General features: G+C 39.9%; 1 protein-coding gene across 11 annotated transcripts in view; it reads right to left on the bottom strand.

Annotated features, from left to right (window-relative positions):
• The window catches only part of Csnk1g1 (casein kinase 1 gamma 1), a 130,562-nt gene extending 117,068 nt beyond the window's left edge, over positions 1-13,494 (bottom strand). For 7 of the 11 annotated variants that reach the window (XM_029481318.2, XM_021171460.3, XM_029481325.2 and 4 more), the window contains exons 1-2: positions 13,338-13,494; positions 3,056-3,120 (exon numbers count right to left, since the gene is read on the bottom strand). The gene's annotated coding sequence lies outside the window, so the exon portion shown is untranslated. Of the gene's footprint in view, positions 1-3,044; positions 3,121-4,728; positions 4,809-13,337 lie in introns of all 11 variants that reach the window. The other 4 variants (XM_029481320.2, XM_029481323.2, XM_029481319.2 and 1 more) reach the window with 3 other exon arrangements.
• Positions 13,495-19,653: the final 6,159 nt, after the last annotated feature.

Here is a 19,653-nt window from a genome sequence, read left to right as displayed (position 1 = left end):
AACAAGAAGCTAAATCTCAGGGTACACTACAGCCTTGCCTGTGAGAGGGCGAAAACTTCAAGAACAAAGGAAACGGTGAACTAAATAAAGTGCGGCAAAAAGTAGGTGTTCTTTAGTAAAGGAGAATTATATTTAATGAATCTCACATGTCTAGAGTACATACTCAGCTCCTACTTTAGCCAATAAAGCTACAGAGCTGTCAATTGAGAAGCACTTTGGGAATAACCCAAAACAAAACATCCAAACCTAGCAGGGTGTGTGTGTGTGTGTGTCTTTCTCTTTCTCTCCCCAACTCCAACAACCCCTACCCTCCCACCTTGTAATTTTTCCATTTTTCCTTTTCTGTATCTAAGGAAAATTTTCCAAAATAGGCTTCAATAATCACATGCAATAATGACTTTAAAATACACCTTGGAAGTACATTCTATATATATTTATATAATAACTATTAGGGAGAAGAAGAATATACAGAAGCAAAATGAGTAGAAAATATAACTTCAGGAAAAAATTGCAAAAAGAGACAGAAACTAAAAATTATAAAAAGATATGAAAAAAATGAAAGCTACACAGAAGTCTTCCCTTACAAAATACTTTAATTTTTTTAATTTTATAAACTGCACTGATTTGTGTATGTGCATGTGGGTGCACACATGCCACAACACACATGTGGCGGTCAGAGGACAACTTGTAAGATCTGGTTATCTCCTTTTACCCTGTGGGTCCTAGAGATTGAATTCAGGTTGCTAAGTCTGAGGCAAGCACTTTTTACCTGCTAAGCCATCTCACCAGCCCCCAATTACACATTTTTTTTTAACAGTACACACAAGGTATGATAGGTCACAAAGCACAATATATTTTATAAGACAAATTATACAAAATATTCTTTACAATCACAATGTAATGAAATTAGTCAATTAGTAAACAAAAAAAAAAAAAACAAACCCAGAATTCATAAATACATAAAAGCTAACGGACACATTCATGACTAACAATTCCAAGAAGAAATTACAAGGAAATGAGACAATTACCACTCAAGAGTCTGAGGTTGAAGAAAAGTTCAAGGTCACCAGGGTCTGCCTGCCTACTGTCTTTGGGGGATCAGATAATCCATGAGTCAAAATCACCCCAAATCCCTCAACTCCATAACCTGAGGATACCCGACTGCCTCAAAAACAAGAAAGAAGAAAAGAACCAGGACACCTGACTTTGCAAATACATTTCATGCAAAATAAGCTGGGCTTGGAAATTAAGAGTTCATATCTGCTACTAGAAATTCTTGGGCAGAAGAATGGCTTAGGAGAGAAACAACTCCCCCAAGCTGTCCTTTGACTTCCATATACATTCTGTGACATGCATACGTGCTCACGCTTGCTCTCTCCCCCTCTCTCTCCCTCCCTCCCTCCCTCCCTCTCCCTCCCTTCTCTCTCTCTCTCTCTCTCACACACACACACACACACACACACACACACACACACACGCACACGCACACGCACACACACCATAAATGTTATATATAAAAAAAACAATTTTAGGTATTTGCTCTCCCAAAAGAATCTGTATTTATAATAAATTTCCAGTTGATGCTGATGCTGCTAGTCAAGACAGAATAGCTGTAGAGGCTAGTGGTGCACACCTTTAATCCTAGCAACTATGGAGGCATAGAGTTTGAGGCCAGCTTGATCTACATAGCAAGTACCAGACCAGCCAAGGCTACAGTAAGACTCAATTTCAAAACAAAAAACAAAACAAAATTCAAGCAACTATGTTGGCCTTAGGGTCAATACATTTTAAGAGATAGACATCTTTTATAAATACAATGGGATAAAATTAAACAATTTTAGACAATTAGCAAACAAACAAACAAACAAAAAGGCAAATACGTAAAAGCCTATAACTCCAAGAAGAAATCACAGGGTAGAAATTAAGACAATTATCACTTAGGAGCTGAGATTTAAAAAAAAAGTTCAAGGCCACCAGCACCGTTAGAAACAAAAACAAAAAGCAAGACCCTAGCTGGGCTGTGGTGTCATACAACCTCAATCCCAGCATTTGGGAGAGAGAGGAAGATGAATCTCTGTGAGTCTGAGGGCAACTATACAGAGAGAGTTCTAAGACAGCCAGCGCTATACACAGAAAACTATCTTGAACCACACACCCCCCCCAAAAAACCCAGATTCTATTCTGCCACCCTGTATTTACTTCTCCTTATATTATAGGGTTTTTAAATTTTTTTATTTTGTTGTTGTTATGGTTTTTACCAAATTAGTCTTGGAATATGCCCTATTAACCCTCTTTTAGTCTGTTTTTCTTACCAAATCAAATCTAGCCATCTAGCCAGATGGTAGCTGGCACATTAAAGTTATCTATTTAATCTCAGCACTCTGTAAATTCAAGGCCAGCCTGGTCGACAGATCGAGTTCCAGGACAGCCAAAGTTACAGAAAACCTTGTCCTGGAACAACTATTAATTATAATTAATTAATTGAAAATAGCCATCATCTAAGCATATGGTTTTCAATACTGCCTGCCCACTGCAAACACCTTGAAGAGACTCATTCTTTAAATATCTGCTTATTGGTGTGGGTGTGGGGGGGGTTTACATGACTTAGTGCACATGTGGAAGACAGAGGACAGCTTTGTGAAGCTGGGTCTCTCCTTCCATCTTACACAGGTTCTGAGGCTTGTAGAGCAAGGACTTTTACCCTCAAAGCTATCTCAGCAGATCCTGAATAGGTTTTTAACATCTATAGAAAAAGTCCAGCCTAGTGGCGCACATCTATAGTTCCCATACTCAGGAGACTGAAGCAGAAATGTTTGAGATCAACATAAGCCACAGAGAAAACATGAAGAAATACAAAGATTCTGTCTCCAGTGAATGAATGGAGATATTTTCCCCCTAGATGACTAAGCTTCCCCAGGTGAATCCATGGTCAGTGTTGAAACTCTCTAGTTTGACTATCCTTCCCATCAGAATTATGAATATTGGATTTTTCTCTCCTTTATATTCCTGCAGTACTCAAAGATTACATCAAGTTTGCACTTAACTGTTACTCTACCTTTGAAGTCTTGTTTCTTCAACTTGATTAATGAAAGTACACACCATATCTTCATTTTTGTATCCCTATAATACAAGGATAGGAATGGATACATGGTAGCAACTCCGACATTAGTTCTTCATTGAGTATCGATTCAGTTTAGAATTCAGAGTCTTAACAATATTCCTAGTATATTCAATTCAAGAAACTACATTCTTTCCTTTTAAAATATAGTTATGCAATAAACTCTTTTTCTTTTAGTCAGTTAGCTCCTTCCTTCCCCAATAGATAAGCTGGAGAAAAAAATATTAATATTCCAAAATGATATGAACAATAAAATAATTAAAAGGCTTCCAAATGGCTTCACAAGTTGCTTCCTTAGAGCAAACAGCTTTTCTAAATCAATTAAAGACTGTTTCAAAAACAATTACAGAATCAAAGTGCACACATTTAAAGATGCGAAAGCTCTGAATAGTTGTTATGATTTGTTTTCTCAACAGATGTGCATCCTTCAAGCCCTGAATTCACCAGATGCATATTACTCTGTACTTTAAATTTTTACATAACACCCCACTCTAGTTTTATAAATATACTATCACATGAAAGCAAAATTCGACTGTTGCTTTATTCCATTTATTAAATATTAACAGGTTATCGCCACTATGCAAAAAAATTAAGGTTTATTTTAATACAATGAAATGTCTGTAAATACAGGATATGATAACCTCACCATTATTTTTGTACTTGCTGATTTCTGCCTAGAATATGAAACATAATGAATTTGCTAGAAACTAAAGCTAATATCACAGGCTTATAATTCCAACACTGGGGAGACATAGACAGGTAGATCTTTGTGAGTTCAAGGCCAGCCTGGTATACATAGTGAGACTCTGTCTCAAAAAGAAAAGAAAACAAACCAAATGAAAAAGAAAAAAAAGGAAGAAGAAAAAGAGAGGAAGAAAAAGAAAATTATTACAACAGTTTAAGACATTTTTTAAAAAATGTGTGTGAGTTTGTGAACCTTGTGTCCTCAGAAGTCAGAAGAGGTGTCAAATCCCTTATAACTACGGTTACAGAAGGATATGAACTATGTGGATAGTGGAACTAAAAGCCTGGGTTCTCACCAAGAGTTAGGAGTGGTCTTAACTAATGCGCTATCTCTCTTGCCCCACAATAGTAAAATGGCCTACTTACATTTCCTGGAAAATATGTCTTTTATAGCTTCACTATTTTTTCCCCCTCAAAATTTAGTTATAACAGCAATCGGACTACATTCAAAGTCGGAGGCCTAAAATTCTGTCCTATTCATTAACTAGCTATACAACCTAAGCAAACGGTTTAGCTTCCTGCACTTATGTCAGTCACAGCTGGAAAATGGATGTGTCTTACTTGACTTTCTCCATGCTTTCTTTCAGCCTTATAATTTCAAAATATTTTTTGATTTTTAAATTCTATTTATTCCATATGTGTATGATGAGTATGGAGCTGAACATGTTTCATGGCATGTGTAAAGAGCTAAGAGGACAACTTCATGGAGCTTTCTCTTATCTTTACATGAAACCACACGAACAAACTCAGATCACAAAGCTCCAGTCTTTAGGCCTGTACAGCAACACCTCATGGCCCAATTTCATAATGTTTGAAACTTATGAAACAGAAGCATTAACCAGATGGATTTCATAGTGTGAGCTTACATAGTGACTGATGTGGAGAGCGTCCATCTCTGGAGAACCTAGGGGCTTTCACACAGATAGTTCCTGGAGTCTGTTGTTAACTATAAAACAAACAAAGGATGGGGACACCAGAGTTGGTAGAGTATGTGCCTAGATGCACAAAGCCCTGGTTCCATCCCCAGATCTACATAAAACTGGGCATGAAGGAAAACACCTTGTAGACCCAGCCCTTGGTAGCCAGGAGATTCACAAGTTCAAGGTCTTCCTCCTCTAGCAAGTTAGAGACCAGCATGAAACTATGCCTCAAAAATGAAGGTGGGGGTGGGATGCCAGATAATGGTGACACACACCTTTAATCCCAGCACTCAAGAGACTGAGGTGGGCAGATCTCTAAGTTCACAACCAGCCTGATTTACAGAGCAAGTTCCAGGAAGGCCAGGGTCACACAGGGAAACCCTGCCTTGAAAAATAAAAATAAATAAAAATAAAGTTGGGCAGTGGTGGCACACACCTTTAGTCTCAGCACTCGGGAGGCAGAGGCAGGTGGATTTCTGAGTTCAAGGCCAGTCTGGTCTACAGAGTGAGTTCCAGGACAGCCAGGGCTACACAGAGAAACCCTGTCTCTAAAAACAAACAAACAAACAAAAAACAAACCAAAAAAAAAAGAGAAAGAAAGACAGAAAGACAGACAGACATAAAAAGGGGGAGAAGGCAGGAGAGGTTGAGAAGAGACCCCCCACTAAATATCATATTTGTATCATAAATAATCAAAATACTTAGATATTATGATACCAACTAAGATGAAGATGTTTTGGAGAACAAGGTGTTGTATCAGAGGACAGAACAGTTATAGAGCCAACTACAAGAATATCTGGTTAGCAATTAACACTTAGGCTATGAGAGAACTGTGTGAGGACATCATTTTACTGCTTTTAGAATCTAGCTATTTGGCTCAGGGCAAGAATATGTGTGATCTACCAAGCCCAAGGACCAGGTTTCAATGCCTAACACTAACAACAAAGACCCAAAGAAAAGACTCACAGGCCAAAATAAGAGTAAAGCATAGTTCTTAAACCTTCCCCAAAGGTTAACTCAAAAATGATCATAAACCTAACAATAAGCAGCAAAATGATCATGTCAAAACTAGTACAGGAGAAAATCCTAGGCTCTGCAATAATGTCAAAGATTTAAGACCCACAAAACTATCCATGGAGGGGAAGTGATAATTAAACTTCATAAGCATTAAAAATGGGGGGTGGGTGAAGAAAAGGGTCACGGGTTATGAGCACTGGCTGCTCTTCCAAAGTACCTGAGTTCAGTTTCCAGCACCACATAGCAGCTCACAATCATCTAAAACCCCAGATGCAAGGGGTGCCTTTTTCTAGACTCAACAGGCACTGCAGGAACATGATGCACACAAAATACACTCAGACAAAACACTCACACAGAAATAAATAATCTTTTTTAAAATTAAAAGTTGGCCAGCAAGATGGCTCAGTTGATACCTCTTTTTTTTTAAATATAGCAACATTTTTTAAAAAAAGATTTATTTATTTATTATATGTAAGTACACTGTAGCTGTCTTCAGACACACCAGAAGAGGGTATCAGATCTCATTATGGATGGCTGTAAGCCACCATGTGGTTGCTGGGATTTGAATTCAGGACCTTTGGGAGAGCAGTCAGTGCTCTTAACCACTGAACCATCTCTCCCGCCCATATAGCAACATTTTTAAAGATTTATTTATTACATTTATATGAGTACACTGTAGCTGTTTTCAGACACACCAGAAGAGGGCATCAGATTCTATTACAGATGGTTGTGAGCCACCATGTGGTTGCTGGGAATTGAACTCATGACCTCTGGAAGAGCAGTCAGTTCTCTTAACAGCGGAGCCATCTCTCCAGCCCCCCAAGTTAATACCTTTATCAACTGAGTAAGAGCCTTACTTACCACACAAGCCAGATAACATGAGCTCTATTTTGGGAACACAGGCAGAGGTGAGATAAGAGAACCAACTACACACAAGTGCCCTCTCACACATGTATACACACACACAAAGTTTTCTTTTTTTTTTTTTAATATTTTTTATTAGGTATTTTCCTCATTTACAAAGTTTTCTTTTTTATGTGTGTGCATGTATCTATTTGTATGCAATGTCCCCAGAGGACAGAGGAGAGCATAGATCCCCTGGAACTGGAGTTATGGGGTAGTTGTGAGCTGCCATGTGTGGAATACCAAACTCAGGTCATCTGTTAAAAGCAGCAAATGCTTTTAACTTCTAAGTCATCTCTCCAGCCCCAAGTAAAATGAAATAAAATATACAATTTAAAAACAGGCCAGTGAGATGTTTTGGTGGATAAGGACACTTGCTGGCAAGTTTGATGATCTAAATTCCACCCCCAGGTTGAACACAGTGGAAGGAGAAAACTGATTCCCACAAGATATCTTCTGACCTCCACATAAGCATTGTAGCATGGCCTCCCAAGCATATGCTCTCAACATTTTTGACGCTGTTTTGTTTTGACACAGTCTCTCTATTTAGTCCTGGCTGGCCTGGAACTTGCTATGTAAGCCAGGCTGGCCACAAACTCAGAAATAAATCTACTCATGTACCTATGAGCACTAGTACACATACATACACATATCCTACCCCCCCCTTTCCTCCCTCTCATACTCATAAATATGTGCTCTCTCTCACTCTCTCACACATACACTTAAATAATTTTTTAAGCTGGACAGTGGTGGCGCATGCCTTTATTCCCAGCACTTGGAAGGCAGAGGCAGGTGGATTTCTGAGTTCGAGGACAGCCTGGTCTATGGTCAGGGCTACACAGAGAAACCCTGCCTCGAAACCCCCCCCCCCCCCAGTAACGAACTGGGAACACACACAAGAAAACACAGCAAGGCATACACAACCATACAATACAGAGCTTTGGACTAAAGAAATTCTAGAAAACTAAAAGCCAAAATATTCCATCTTCCCGCTATCCATCAGTCTTCTGTTCACTGGCATCTTACATCAGGATGACCACTAGGAAATGGACAAAAAATTCAACTGGGAAGCTGGAAGAAACTGTAATCTTTAGTGATTTAGGAATCAGAAATGAAATCTGATTATCATAGACATTCAAGTGTGCATCGTGCCCATACACACATACCCTTCCTCAGTGGTGATCTGCAGTGTTTCAGAATTAGGAAGAGAGATGTACCTCTGTAATACTTTCATTGAGAGGCCCGCAAGTTCTTTTGCTAGAGTAGGAGCTATGTGGGGCAGACATCAACACAGATCCGATGCTGTTTCCTAGAAAAGTTATGCAGCATTTTGAGGAAGACATCAAATTGCGGTAAGCATAAGCACGGCCCAAGCACTCTGAGAGAGATGCTGTACCGAATTCTCTTTGGTGAAAGAGGAACAGCTATTGTGCCTACCCTCCTTCTCTGGCCATGCCGTAAAAGCCAGGAGAGAATCCTTTCCCAGAATGTCCACACCTCCATTGTGACAGGCAAAAAAAAAAAAAAAAAAAAAAAAAAATTACTATCCCTGGCATCCCAGCCCCACATAACTATGCTGCCCACTTGAAGCTTCTAAGTGAGGGACAAACTACAGTGGTGTAGGGATAGTCCATCTGTCTTCCTACCTCACCAGAACATTCCTGCTGGAGACAAAGCATGAGTCTCTTCTGTCCAGATGGCTCTCTCTTCAGGCCATTTCTAGGATACCACATTAGTTCTCCTTTACAGCCTATCAAAGATACCTGGGTCTCTAAGGTCATGCTAAGTACCGACTACGATAACCTCAGCAAAGTATGCTTTTTCTCAGTTCTGGAAACCTAATTGCCCCTGCTTGGGATTTATTTAGATTCAAATGTGCCCCACACCTGCCTGCCAAAAAAAAAAAAATCCAAATTGAATTGGGTATACATTTTAGATTAAAACAAAGCCATAGGTATATAGGTAAGGAAAAACTATTGCTACAAGTATAAATTAGAGTGTGTTTGTCACTAAATAAAAATTCTGAGCAGACTTTTGTTTTTCAGGTTGTGATCTATCGAATCAATAAAGATTTATTCTAATACCACCATTTATTCTAATATACTCCTTTAAAAAAAAAAACATAGCTTTCACCAGCAATTAAGCTATAGTAAGTGGAAATGACAAAAATGGCTTAGCAATACCAGATCTGGTGGCACAGGCCTGCAATCTCAGCACTTATGAGATAACACAAGAGGATCAAAAGTTTAAGGCCAGCCTTGACTATATAGCAAATTTGAAGCCAAATCCAGAGAACATTAAATAATTCAACAATTACCTTTATGCATTGTCTATTATTGTCCTATATAACTCAACAATAACAATCCACGTTATTTAGTTAAATGTTCACTGACAATTGATATTATATAATCTAAATCTACTGAGGGTTTGTATTTTTGAAAAATAATCTGATGAATTCAAAGCCACAAAACATGGGAGGGGGAGGAAAGAAGGAATGTGAAACAGATGGCATCTCGTTTTTTTCCCTGAGTCCATCTTGAACACAATCCCAATAATGTCAAAATCCAATTTAGCTTTCTAAATAAGAAATCTATAAAACTTAAAATGGTAATTCTCAAGCAAATTCACTCTTTTTCTCTTCCCAGCTTCTCCGAGATTCTATATTAGGCCCCAGTGGATAGAGTCGCTGTGAAGAAAAACACTATCATTCTACAAATTCAAAGTTCTTCCAGGAAAGTCTACTATGTATGCAAAGCCACGGAAGCAGTTACTACCAAACTGGTGACATTAAAATCTAACTACATTCTATTTTATATCTTAATAGAAAGGTTATTTTATATACTAACATAAATAGTAAAAATTAATAGCCTTAATATAAAGATTATTTAACTTAATTAGAAGCTAAATAACCATTTCCATAAAATACGGTGTAAGATAGGAAAAAGCTCAGGAGAGAAAAGTCCCTTGGTTACAGTAAAAACAAAGTAGTTTCTGGACTTTTTTTCATTTCCACAGTAATTTTTTTGCTCCTGGTTTAACAGCACCACAACATAACTAACTACTGTGCTCATTCTATGATTATACTATATTGTGCATATGTACAAATGTATGTGTCTATTTCCTTATATACACCTCCTCTATTATGCCTAAACTTTTTAACATCATCAAAGAGCTGTTCAAGAAGGGTCAACAGTTCTTAGATTCCCTCACCAGCAAATTCCACAACTGACAACTGCAAAGATCTCTGGCTTGGTCACAGACTTCTTGTGGAAGAGATCACTAGGGAAAGTATATCCAATGGTTTTGTATTTGTGGCATATAATTTAGGCAGAATTTTCACACCAAATAGCTATTATCCTATTACTTATGTGAAAATAAATGGATTAACATTTTATAAAAAGACAGGTAAAAGACAGACAGTGCTGAGAGCTAGCAAGACAACATGACTTCAACTTTAAGTAATGAAAAATAACAACTCAAAAAACATAGCCAAAAATCCTAGATACGAATTTAAGAATGTTCCCTTTAAAAAGCCATTTGGAAATTTGAATCACCACACCAAAAAGCCTCAATTAGAGCAAAACATAATTTCAACCCTGCTTTTAAAAAGTTATTTAGCCGGGCGTGGTGGCAAACACCTTTGATCCCAGCACTTGGGAGGCAGAGGTAGGCGGATTTCTGAGTTCAAGGCCAGCCTGGTCTACATAGTGAGTTCCAGGACAACCAGAGCTACACAGTGAAACCCTGTCTCGAAAAACAACAACAACAACAAAAAACAAAAACAATAACAAAAAAAAGGATGTTATTATATTCAGCCTCTTTGAATATAAAGTATATTTGAAATGTTTTAAACTAACCACAGGGACTGAAGAGATGGCTCAGCTATTAAAGGCACTGACTACTCTTCCAGAGGACTAAGGTTCAAATCCTAGCACCCACATGGCAGCTCAGAACTGTAACTCCAAGATGTCACACAGAGACACATGCAGGCAAAATATCAATGCACATAAAATAAAAGTACATAAATAAAGTATATATAAAAGATTACTAACCAGAAAGAAAACCTGTTAGTTGAAAATCCAACAGAAGCTGTGATGATGCCTGCTTTTAGTCCCAGCACTTGGGGGGGAGGCAAACGGATTTTTGTGAGTTCCAAGTAAATCTACTATACAAAACAATTTCTGAGCCAGCCAAGGCTACACAGTGAAACCCTTTTCCAAAAAGAAAAGAAAAGCCCAACATAATAGGCTACAGAGGAAAAACCAATCCATCAATCAATGGGGTTTAGAAGCACATGCCTTTAATCCCAGCACTTGAGTCAAAAACAGGTGGATCTCAGTGAGTTCAAGGCCATCTTGATCTACCAAGGGAGCCCAAGACAGCCAGGGCTACACAGAGAAACCCTGTCTCAAACAAACAAACAAACAGGCTACAAAGAACTGCAATTTTAAATCCTCAAGGCAAATAAGCATATGTCAATATTTCATTTTCTAAAATCATTTCTACATTCTGATTACTAATGATTTAGAAGGAGGAATTTATTGTATTTTCATTTATTCATTTTATAGTTTATATAGGAATTTTCTAGAAGTCAAGTGAATTATCATACAGCTGTAACCCCAACACTCAAGGGGAAAGAGTATCTCATGATCAAGGCCAGCCTGAGTTTACATAAGTCAGTCTCAAAATAACAAAACAAAACTAAGTTTTGCTAATCTTATAATCTAACTAAGATGAGTCATGCAAGTGATGTTGACCTTAGAATTACAATTACTATTTTATGCCCCAAGTTTAATTTCCATTAAGAAGACATGTGACTTAAGATTTAAGTAAGTTACTTATGTTTTTTATTTCAATCCATGCTATATCTAACAGCATAAAGATGATCTGAGAAGAACCTATAAAATGTACTTGGGTCATTTCAAAAAAATAAACATATTGTACTTAATATGTGCTTTAGGAAACTATTGATAATTGCATTTTATGCTACTTATGATCAATTTCTAGGAGCTAAAGTTGTATCTCAATAGTGAAAACTGTGTGAGACCATTCTGGACTGAATGCCCAGAACTACAAAATAAAGAATAATAAAGCTGGGCAGTGGTGGTGCATGCCTTTAATCCCAGCACTGGGGGAGGCAGAGGCAGGTGGAGCTCTGTGAATGCAATACAGCCTGGTCTACAGAGTGACTTCCAGGCCAGCCAGAGCGTGAGTGTGTGTGTGTGTGTGTGTGTGTGTGTGTGTGTGAGACAAAAAAAAAAAAAACAAACAACCTCGAATTCCTGCCTTATACTATTTGAATATTACCAGTTTCTTTTTCAAAAATCCCCTTCCACTAAGTTGGGCTCCCTTAACTATGTTGACTAATGACAATCTTGAAATTCAAAGGTGCTTGTTTTAAATGGAGTTATATAAGTAATCACCTCTCTTTTGACACTGACTAGAATTTAATTCCTCCTGTGAAGAGGCTGAAACTGTTAGTCTATGACTTGACCAAGGTCACAACAAGTAAGAGGCAAAGGCTCGGTTCAGTCCCAGAATTATCTTTCTCAAAGCCAATACTTCCACTTGAACATAATTATCTCCTTAAAAGATTAAGAGAGAGTTCAATCATTGGAAAGGGACTCTTGTCCCTTGTCTTTCTAAATGTTCACTAGTTCTTCTAAGACATACACTTCCTACAATTCAGTCACTTAAACAAAATGAAGATAGTATTTCTAATTCGTTTAAACTACAAAAGGATTACTGGCAGGTGAGAAAGAGGTTGAAAAAGGCTTGCCTAAACATGTCTCATCTAGACCTCTAAATATGGATTTCCTAGTGGTTTTTTTTTTAAAAGCATGCTCATTTACAAGGCTACGTTTGAATATAGTCAGATGCCTTCCAGTATTGCATTTTCTAAGAAAATTTATACCAGACACATATCGGTCTGGGAGACTGCTAGAATATGCCATCCTGGCACTTTGCAAATATCCGAAAAATCATCCGGGGGCAACAAACCCAGTTCCACACTCTTGTTTTACGACGCGATGCGTACCCACCTGGGGGACAACGCTCCTATAGGGCGCCCTGCCGAGAGAGCAATAAAGGAAGAAGCGGGGGAAGCGCACGGAAGTTGGGTGGAGGGAGGTCTCATTACCCACTCTTCTGCCCTACCTCTGCCAAGGGCGGCTCCACGGTGCCCAGCCGACACGAAACCCTTACAAGCACTCGAAGCTCGGCTCTGTCCCAACAGAGAGTCCGGGACGCGGACAATGTAAAGCACAGGATGACCACAGCCACCTCTCCAAGTCTATACCCTTGATTTCGGCCCTGGATGATGCTCCCCCTTCTTTTCGGAGCTGGCACTCCAGGTGGGAAACTCCCGGTCTGCATTGGCCGAAGTCCCTGCTTCAGAAAAGGCGCCTCATGCGACCGGGTCTAACCCGCAACCCGCAACTCTTTGCACGCAGGAACCCTAGTCCCTCTGTCCCGCCCCCGCAACCCTCCACGGACAGGCCCGCGCCCCACCCGGGATCCCCGAGTCCACTGCCCCGCCCCAGTGAAGGCCCCCTAAAGCCCCCCCAACACACACGCGCACACACACACATCTCAGACTCCAGTCTCCCAGACCCAGTCGAAGCCAGAGTACCTACCTAAATCAGCGGTGCTCCAGTGTTCCAAGGGGGCGGGCGCGGTCCCCTCCCCGAGGCGCCGACTGCTTCTCTCAACCACCCCTTAAGCCGCAGCTTTGCTTTCCCAGGAGCGGGAGGGAGCGGAGGAGGCGGAGGGGAGGGGGAAGACGAGTTGAGGGGCGGCCGAACCAAGCCGGAAGTACTAATGCAGGTCCCACCCACCTCCTGGAGCCGCAGAGCATCCTCGCTCTTCTGATTGGACAACCCCCAGCCGTCGCTGTGAAATTCAGACCACCACTTCCGGGTCGTTAATGCTGCGGCCCCTCCTTAGCAACAGCGTGGGGTTGCTAAGCGGAAGTGCCTTTAAATACCCCGCCCCCCTCAATTTCTTCGGAGACTGTTGGGAGCTTCGTTTTCTCCTTTGGAAATGTTTTTAGGCCTTTAGTTTACAATGTTAGGCCAGGTAAACCCTTCGCTGCAGCAGGTAGTAGGCCCAACGTAGCTGCTTCCATCAGTTGGTCTCCGACACCAGCGCCAAACTACACACACCTCCTGGAATCCTGGGCCAACTCGGCGGCTCCTCCCAAAGCTCCTCTCTTGGCCCCTTGCGGGAGCTTCTTTCTCACTGTCTAGCGTCTCCCTCTGGTGGATTTCCTGTCCTTTCAACCAGACTTTTGCATGCATTTCGTTCTGAACCGGCACCAGAAGTCGAACAGTGAAGTGGGTAAGAAAAGTTTTCTCTTACCTTGCCTTTTCTTTTCTTTTCTTTCTTTTTTTAAAAGGGATTTAACGTTTTTATGTGTGACCTGGAAATAACCTAGCTATATTTGAGTCCATGAAAATTGACCAGAGTAATATTATTGTTATTCCATAAAACAACGGGGCGGGGCGGGGGGGGGGGGCTAAAGAATGTGGGTAATCTCGCTTGAGTAGGAAGACAACTAATCCTCCCGTCAGAATAAACCACCATACCTATACGGTGACGTAAAAACCCTCATTTAGGCTGGGGATTTAGGTCTATGGTATAAAACTTGCCTGGCATGCCCAAGGTCTTTAGTTCGATTCCCAGGCATCGAAGAAAGGGAGGTGAGGAGACTCATTTACCGAACATGATAAGCAGACCTGTAATGCTTAGACTCCAGAGGAAAAGAGAGGATAGTAACTCCAAGGCCTAGACTACATGGGCAGTCCCAGTTTTAAAACATTTTACCTGACATACCCGAGGCATAGGTTCAATCTTTGAAAAAACTGGAAAACTATGGTGGGGACCAAAGCCAACAAAATAACCCTCTGTAACGACCCCTATAATTATAGTAATTATATTTTTAGAGAAACCTGGGGCGGGGAATAAAACCATCACTTGACTGTATTATTCTTTGAGTCTGAGTCTTTGAAACCCTGGCTGACCAGGTAATATCTATGTGTAGACCAGGCTGGCCCTGAATTCGGAGACCCACCAGCCTCTTCTCCTAGGTGCTGGGATTTAAAGTGTTCACTACCGGGATGGATCGGCTTTCCTATTTTAACTTTAACTTCTGAATTTTTCTCATCTGCATCAGTGGAAACACTTGCAACTATAAGACCCGATTTTGTTGGTCACAAAATTATTGGTAGACTGTTGTTTACCTCAGCTAAGACAGAAAACTAATTTTGGTAATTGAAAAGTAACTCTAGGCCTTTTCATTTCCTAGACTCATAGGATGGCATTAAATTGATCCATCCTAGGCAGTCAACTCTGCAAAGCTTTGAAGAAACCACTTTAGGCTCAAATGTACCAGCAGTTGGGTTGTTAATTAAGTCTAAAATAGTTCCATTCCCCACCCCCACCATCATTGTGTATACAATTGGAAATATACACACACACAATCTGGGTCAGTGATGAGTGATGTGTTACAGTAGTTTAGTATTTCACCTGCCAGCAGGTCTAAATTCCAAAATTTAAATTCTAAAATAAATATAAGTCCAACATGCAACAGTTTACAATACATCTAAAGAACTAGAACATGTTTATGGTTTAAAAAAAAATGTGGCCTATAGAAATTGGTGCCTCATTAAATAAAATTCAGTTAGAACCAACCATAAGCTTAAGCTAATATGAAAATGCATGTGCATCTGCAGAACTCTCTGTCCACTGCCTGAGGTGGTTTACAAGCAGCATTTAGCTCCTTTCCTATAGCCTTGGGGTTTTTTTTTTTTTTTTAAAAGCTGGTCTTTTTTTTTTTTTTTTTAAGATTTATTTATTTATTATATGTAAGTACACTGTAGCTGTCTTCAGACACACCAGAAGAGAGCGTCAGATCTCATTTCGGGTGGTTGTGAGCCACCATGTGGTTGATGGGATTTGAACTCTGGACCTTCGGAAGAGCAGTCGGGTGCTCTTACCCACTGAGCCATCTCACCAGCCCCGGGTTTTTTAATTCACTGTTCTATTAATATATGAAAATCTGGATTGAGTCCTAAATAACCACATGAGCTTTTTTTTTTTTTTTAAGATTTATTTATTCACTTAATGTATGAGTACACTGTTGCTGCCTTCAAACACCCCAGAAGAGGGCATCGGATCCCATTACAGATGGTTGTGAGTCACCATGTGGTTGCTGGGAATGGAACTCATGACCTCTGGAAGAACAGTTGGTGCTCTTAACCACTGAGCGATCTCTCCAGCCCCACATGAGCTTTTGTTTGTTTGTTTGTTTTGTTTTTGAGACAGGGTTTCTCTGTCTCAAGAGAAACCTGGCTGTCTTGGAACTCACTCTATAGATCAGGCTGGCCTTGAACTCAGAAATCTTACTACCTCTGCCTCCCAAGTGCTGGGATTAAAGGCATGCATCACCACCATTGCCTGGCCACATGAGCTTTTATAATTCTTTCATTTTCAACATAGTCATGCTTCGAGGCCTGGGAAGGTGAGCTGCAAAATCCTACACTACAACTGCTTATGTGGGCTTAACTACAAAAATCTTATTCTCTTTATTTTATTTATTTGTGTATGTGTTGGTGCTGACATACCATTGTGAACGTGGAGGTCAAAGGATGTGTTGAAGGAGTCCCTTCTCCTTTTAAACCATATCGATGGTCTAGAGACTGAGCTCAAGGCAGCAGGTTTGGCATTGGTAGTCGCTCTACCCTTTGAGTTATTTTGCTGGCTGAGGAATCTATACTCTTAATATGAGCTATAAAACAGTAGCATATATATAGGCTAGATCCCGCATAGCCTTCACAACCAGTGCAGTACCCTCATCATATATGACTAATACAGGACTTCTAGCCTCCTAACAGTGTCTTTTTAAATTCACTTTTTAATTTTCTTTTCTTTTTTAAAATTAATTTATTTATTTTATGTATGAGTACACACTGTAGCTGTACAGATGGTTGTGAGCCTTGATCTGGTTGTTGGGAATTGAATTTCGGTGGACCTCTGCTCACTCTGGTCAACCCTGCTCGCTCCAGTTGGCCCCACTCACTCAAACCCTGCTCACTCTAGCCCAAAGATTTTTTTTGTTTTTGTTTCTTTTTTTTTGTTTGTTTTTTTGAGACAGGGTTTCTCTGTATAGCCCTGGCTCTCCTGGAACTCACTCTGTAGACCAGGCTGGCCTCGAACTCAGAAATTCGCCTGCCTCTGCCTCCCAAGTGCTGGGATTAAAGGCGTCCCGGCTTGGCCCAAAGACTTATTTATTATTATTATAAATAAGTACACTGTAGCTACTTTCAGACATGCCAGAAGAGGGTGTCAGATCTCATGGGTGGTTGTAAGCCACCATGTGGTTGCTGGGAATTGAAATGCTCTTCCGAAGAGCCGTCAGTGCTCTTAACCACTGAGCCATCTCACCAGCCCCTTCATTTTGTTTTCTTTGAAATGACTTAAAAAATTAAATTGTGCATGGTGCCTGTGTACATCACTTCAGAAACTGAGTTAGGAGGATTGATATGAATTCTAACCCAGCCTGGACTAAACAACTAAAAGAACACATTTGATGTGTAATTAGTACTGAAACCTTGTTAGAGGACTCGCTATGGTAGCATACAGCTGTGGTCTCAGCGGAAGACAGATAAGGAGGTCACACTCAAGGCCATCTGAGTTACAAACAATAAAATAAAAATAAGTACTGCTAGAGCTCACCTGGTTTCACTAAACATAAAAATATACCAGAATTAGAAATGAATAGTTAGTTCATTGATGAGCAATCTGGCCTGTAAGAAGAAACTTAGCCAAGTTAAGCATTACTGTGTCTAAGCAATAAACAATTGAAAAGATATAGCCCCTATATATAAATGATCCAGACAAACTCAGGATATGTGACAAACAATAAAATGTTAAGCCTGAAGAAGAGAAGGCTAAAGATATAATTCATCTTTAAATAACTGAGGTTGACATGTGGAATAGCTAGTTCTTTCAAGAATGGAACCAAAAATAAATAGGAGTTAAAACAACTCACACTCAACATTTCCACAATTACTGTTGAGTAATAGGACAGTCCATTTAGTGAACGCTTACTGGCTGGCCTGCATTGAACAAGATGGCTTCTAATAGTCCTACACATTTGATTTGATAACAGTTTCTTTGATTTCTATGTGCTATTCTCAAAGATAAAAAGAAAAAAGAAAAGGAAAAAAGAAAAGACCAATTATAACAATGTTGGTTTAACTTGCAAGTCCCAGTTAAACTTGCAGTTTTTCTAAAAAAGAGTTCATCTCAGTCAGGCAGTAGTGGCACATCCCCTTAATCCTAGCTCTCGGGAGGCTGAGGCAGGCAGATCTCTGAGTTTGAAGCCAGCCTCTGGTCTATAGTGCAAGTTCCAGAATAGCCAAGGCTACACTGAAACCCCATCTTCAAAACCAAAAGAAAAGAGTTAATCTGGAGGGTTTTAAGTATAGTCGAATTTAGGGAGACCCTATCAAAAAGGAGTGGGGTGGGGGGCAGAAAGGGGCTGGAAAGATGGCTCAGTACAAGTAAAGGTACTTCCTGCCAAGCCCGAGGACCTGAATTTTGATCATGGTGGAAAGCACTGATTCTCACAAGTTGTCCTCTAACCTTTACACATGTTCCTCAACACATCCACACCCCCATATACGTATATGTATACACACTCAATAATACAATTAAGTTCATTTTACATTGTAAAAACAATTATACACATCAAAGTTAGGCTCATCATCATAAAGTAGTTCTACTAGTGAAAAAGAGCATATTAGATCTCAGAGCCACTAAAATCTAACCTTAAAAAACGTAATTTAGCATACTTCTTCAAGGGGCTAGAGAGATGGCTCAATGATTAAGAGCACTGACTGCTCTTCCAGAGGTCCTATCTCTAGGAACCACATGGTGACTCACACCCATCTGTAATGGGATCTAATGACCTCTTCTGGTGTGTCCAATGACAGCTACAGTGTGCTCACATACATAAATAAATAATTCTTAAAAGGGGGGGGGGGACTAAACAAACAAAACCCATACTTCTTAAAAACAAACCCACCCCTTTTATTAGCAAATTCCTGCAATCTGAGCACTTGAAAGGCCAAGGCAGTATGATTGCCAAGCCAAGCCAACTTGAGCTACATGGAGTTTCAATTCAATCTGAGCTTTGGTGAGACCCTCTCTAAAAAAAGCTGAAACTTAGGGCATGGAGGATGGACCAGTGGTTGAGAGCACTTGATGTTCTTGTGAAGGTCCCAGGTTCAGTTCCCAACACCCACATGACAGCTTGCAACTGTCTCTAACTCCAGGTCTAGGAGGTCTGAGGCCTTCTTCTGCCCTCTACAGACCACACACACCCCATACACTCATACACATACATAGTCCACATGTATACACGCAGGCCAAATACTCATGTACACAAAATAAAAATAAATGTTTATTTAAAAAGGCAAAAGCACAAACAAAAAAGCAGAGAAACAAGAAACATGATGTTCAAAGTACTTTGGATTGAAAGAGGTTCTGCTTAATGTCTAAGCAGCCATTAAAAAGAGAAAAAGAAAAAAAGAAAAAAAAATGTCAAAAAAAAAAAAAAAAGAAAAAAAAAAAAGCCGGGCGTGGTAGCACACACCTTTAATCCCAGCACTCGGGAGGCAGAAGCAGGCGGATTTCTGAGTTCGAGGCCAGCCTGGTCTACAAAGTGAGTTCCAGGATAGCCAGGGCTACACAGAGAAACCCTGTCTCGAAAAACAAAAACAAAACAAAACAAAACAAAAAATCACACCAATACACTTATTTGTATTTGGAAATAAAATAGTATAGGTGGTAGGAAATACAAATAGAACTATATTATGAAACTAAGCAAGTTTTAAAAAGATAGGCTGCTAAAAACATGGTTAATTTTGAAAAAGTGATAGCCTGTCA

Source organism: Mus caroli, unplaced genomic scaffold (assembly GCF_978045245.1).
Source record: "Mus caroli unplaced genomic scaffold, Mus_caroli_1 scaffold_11, whole genome shotgun sequence".
Taxonomy (NCBI): Eukaryota; Metazoa; Chordata; class Mammalia; order Rodentia; family Muridae; genus Mus; species Mus caroli.
The sequence above is the reverse complement of the archived record's forward strand: the minus strand, read 5'-3'. Positions and strand labels throughout refer to the sequence as shown.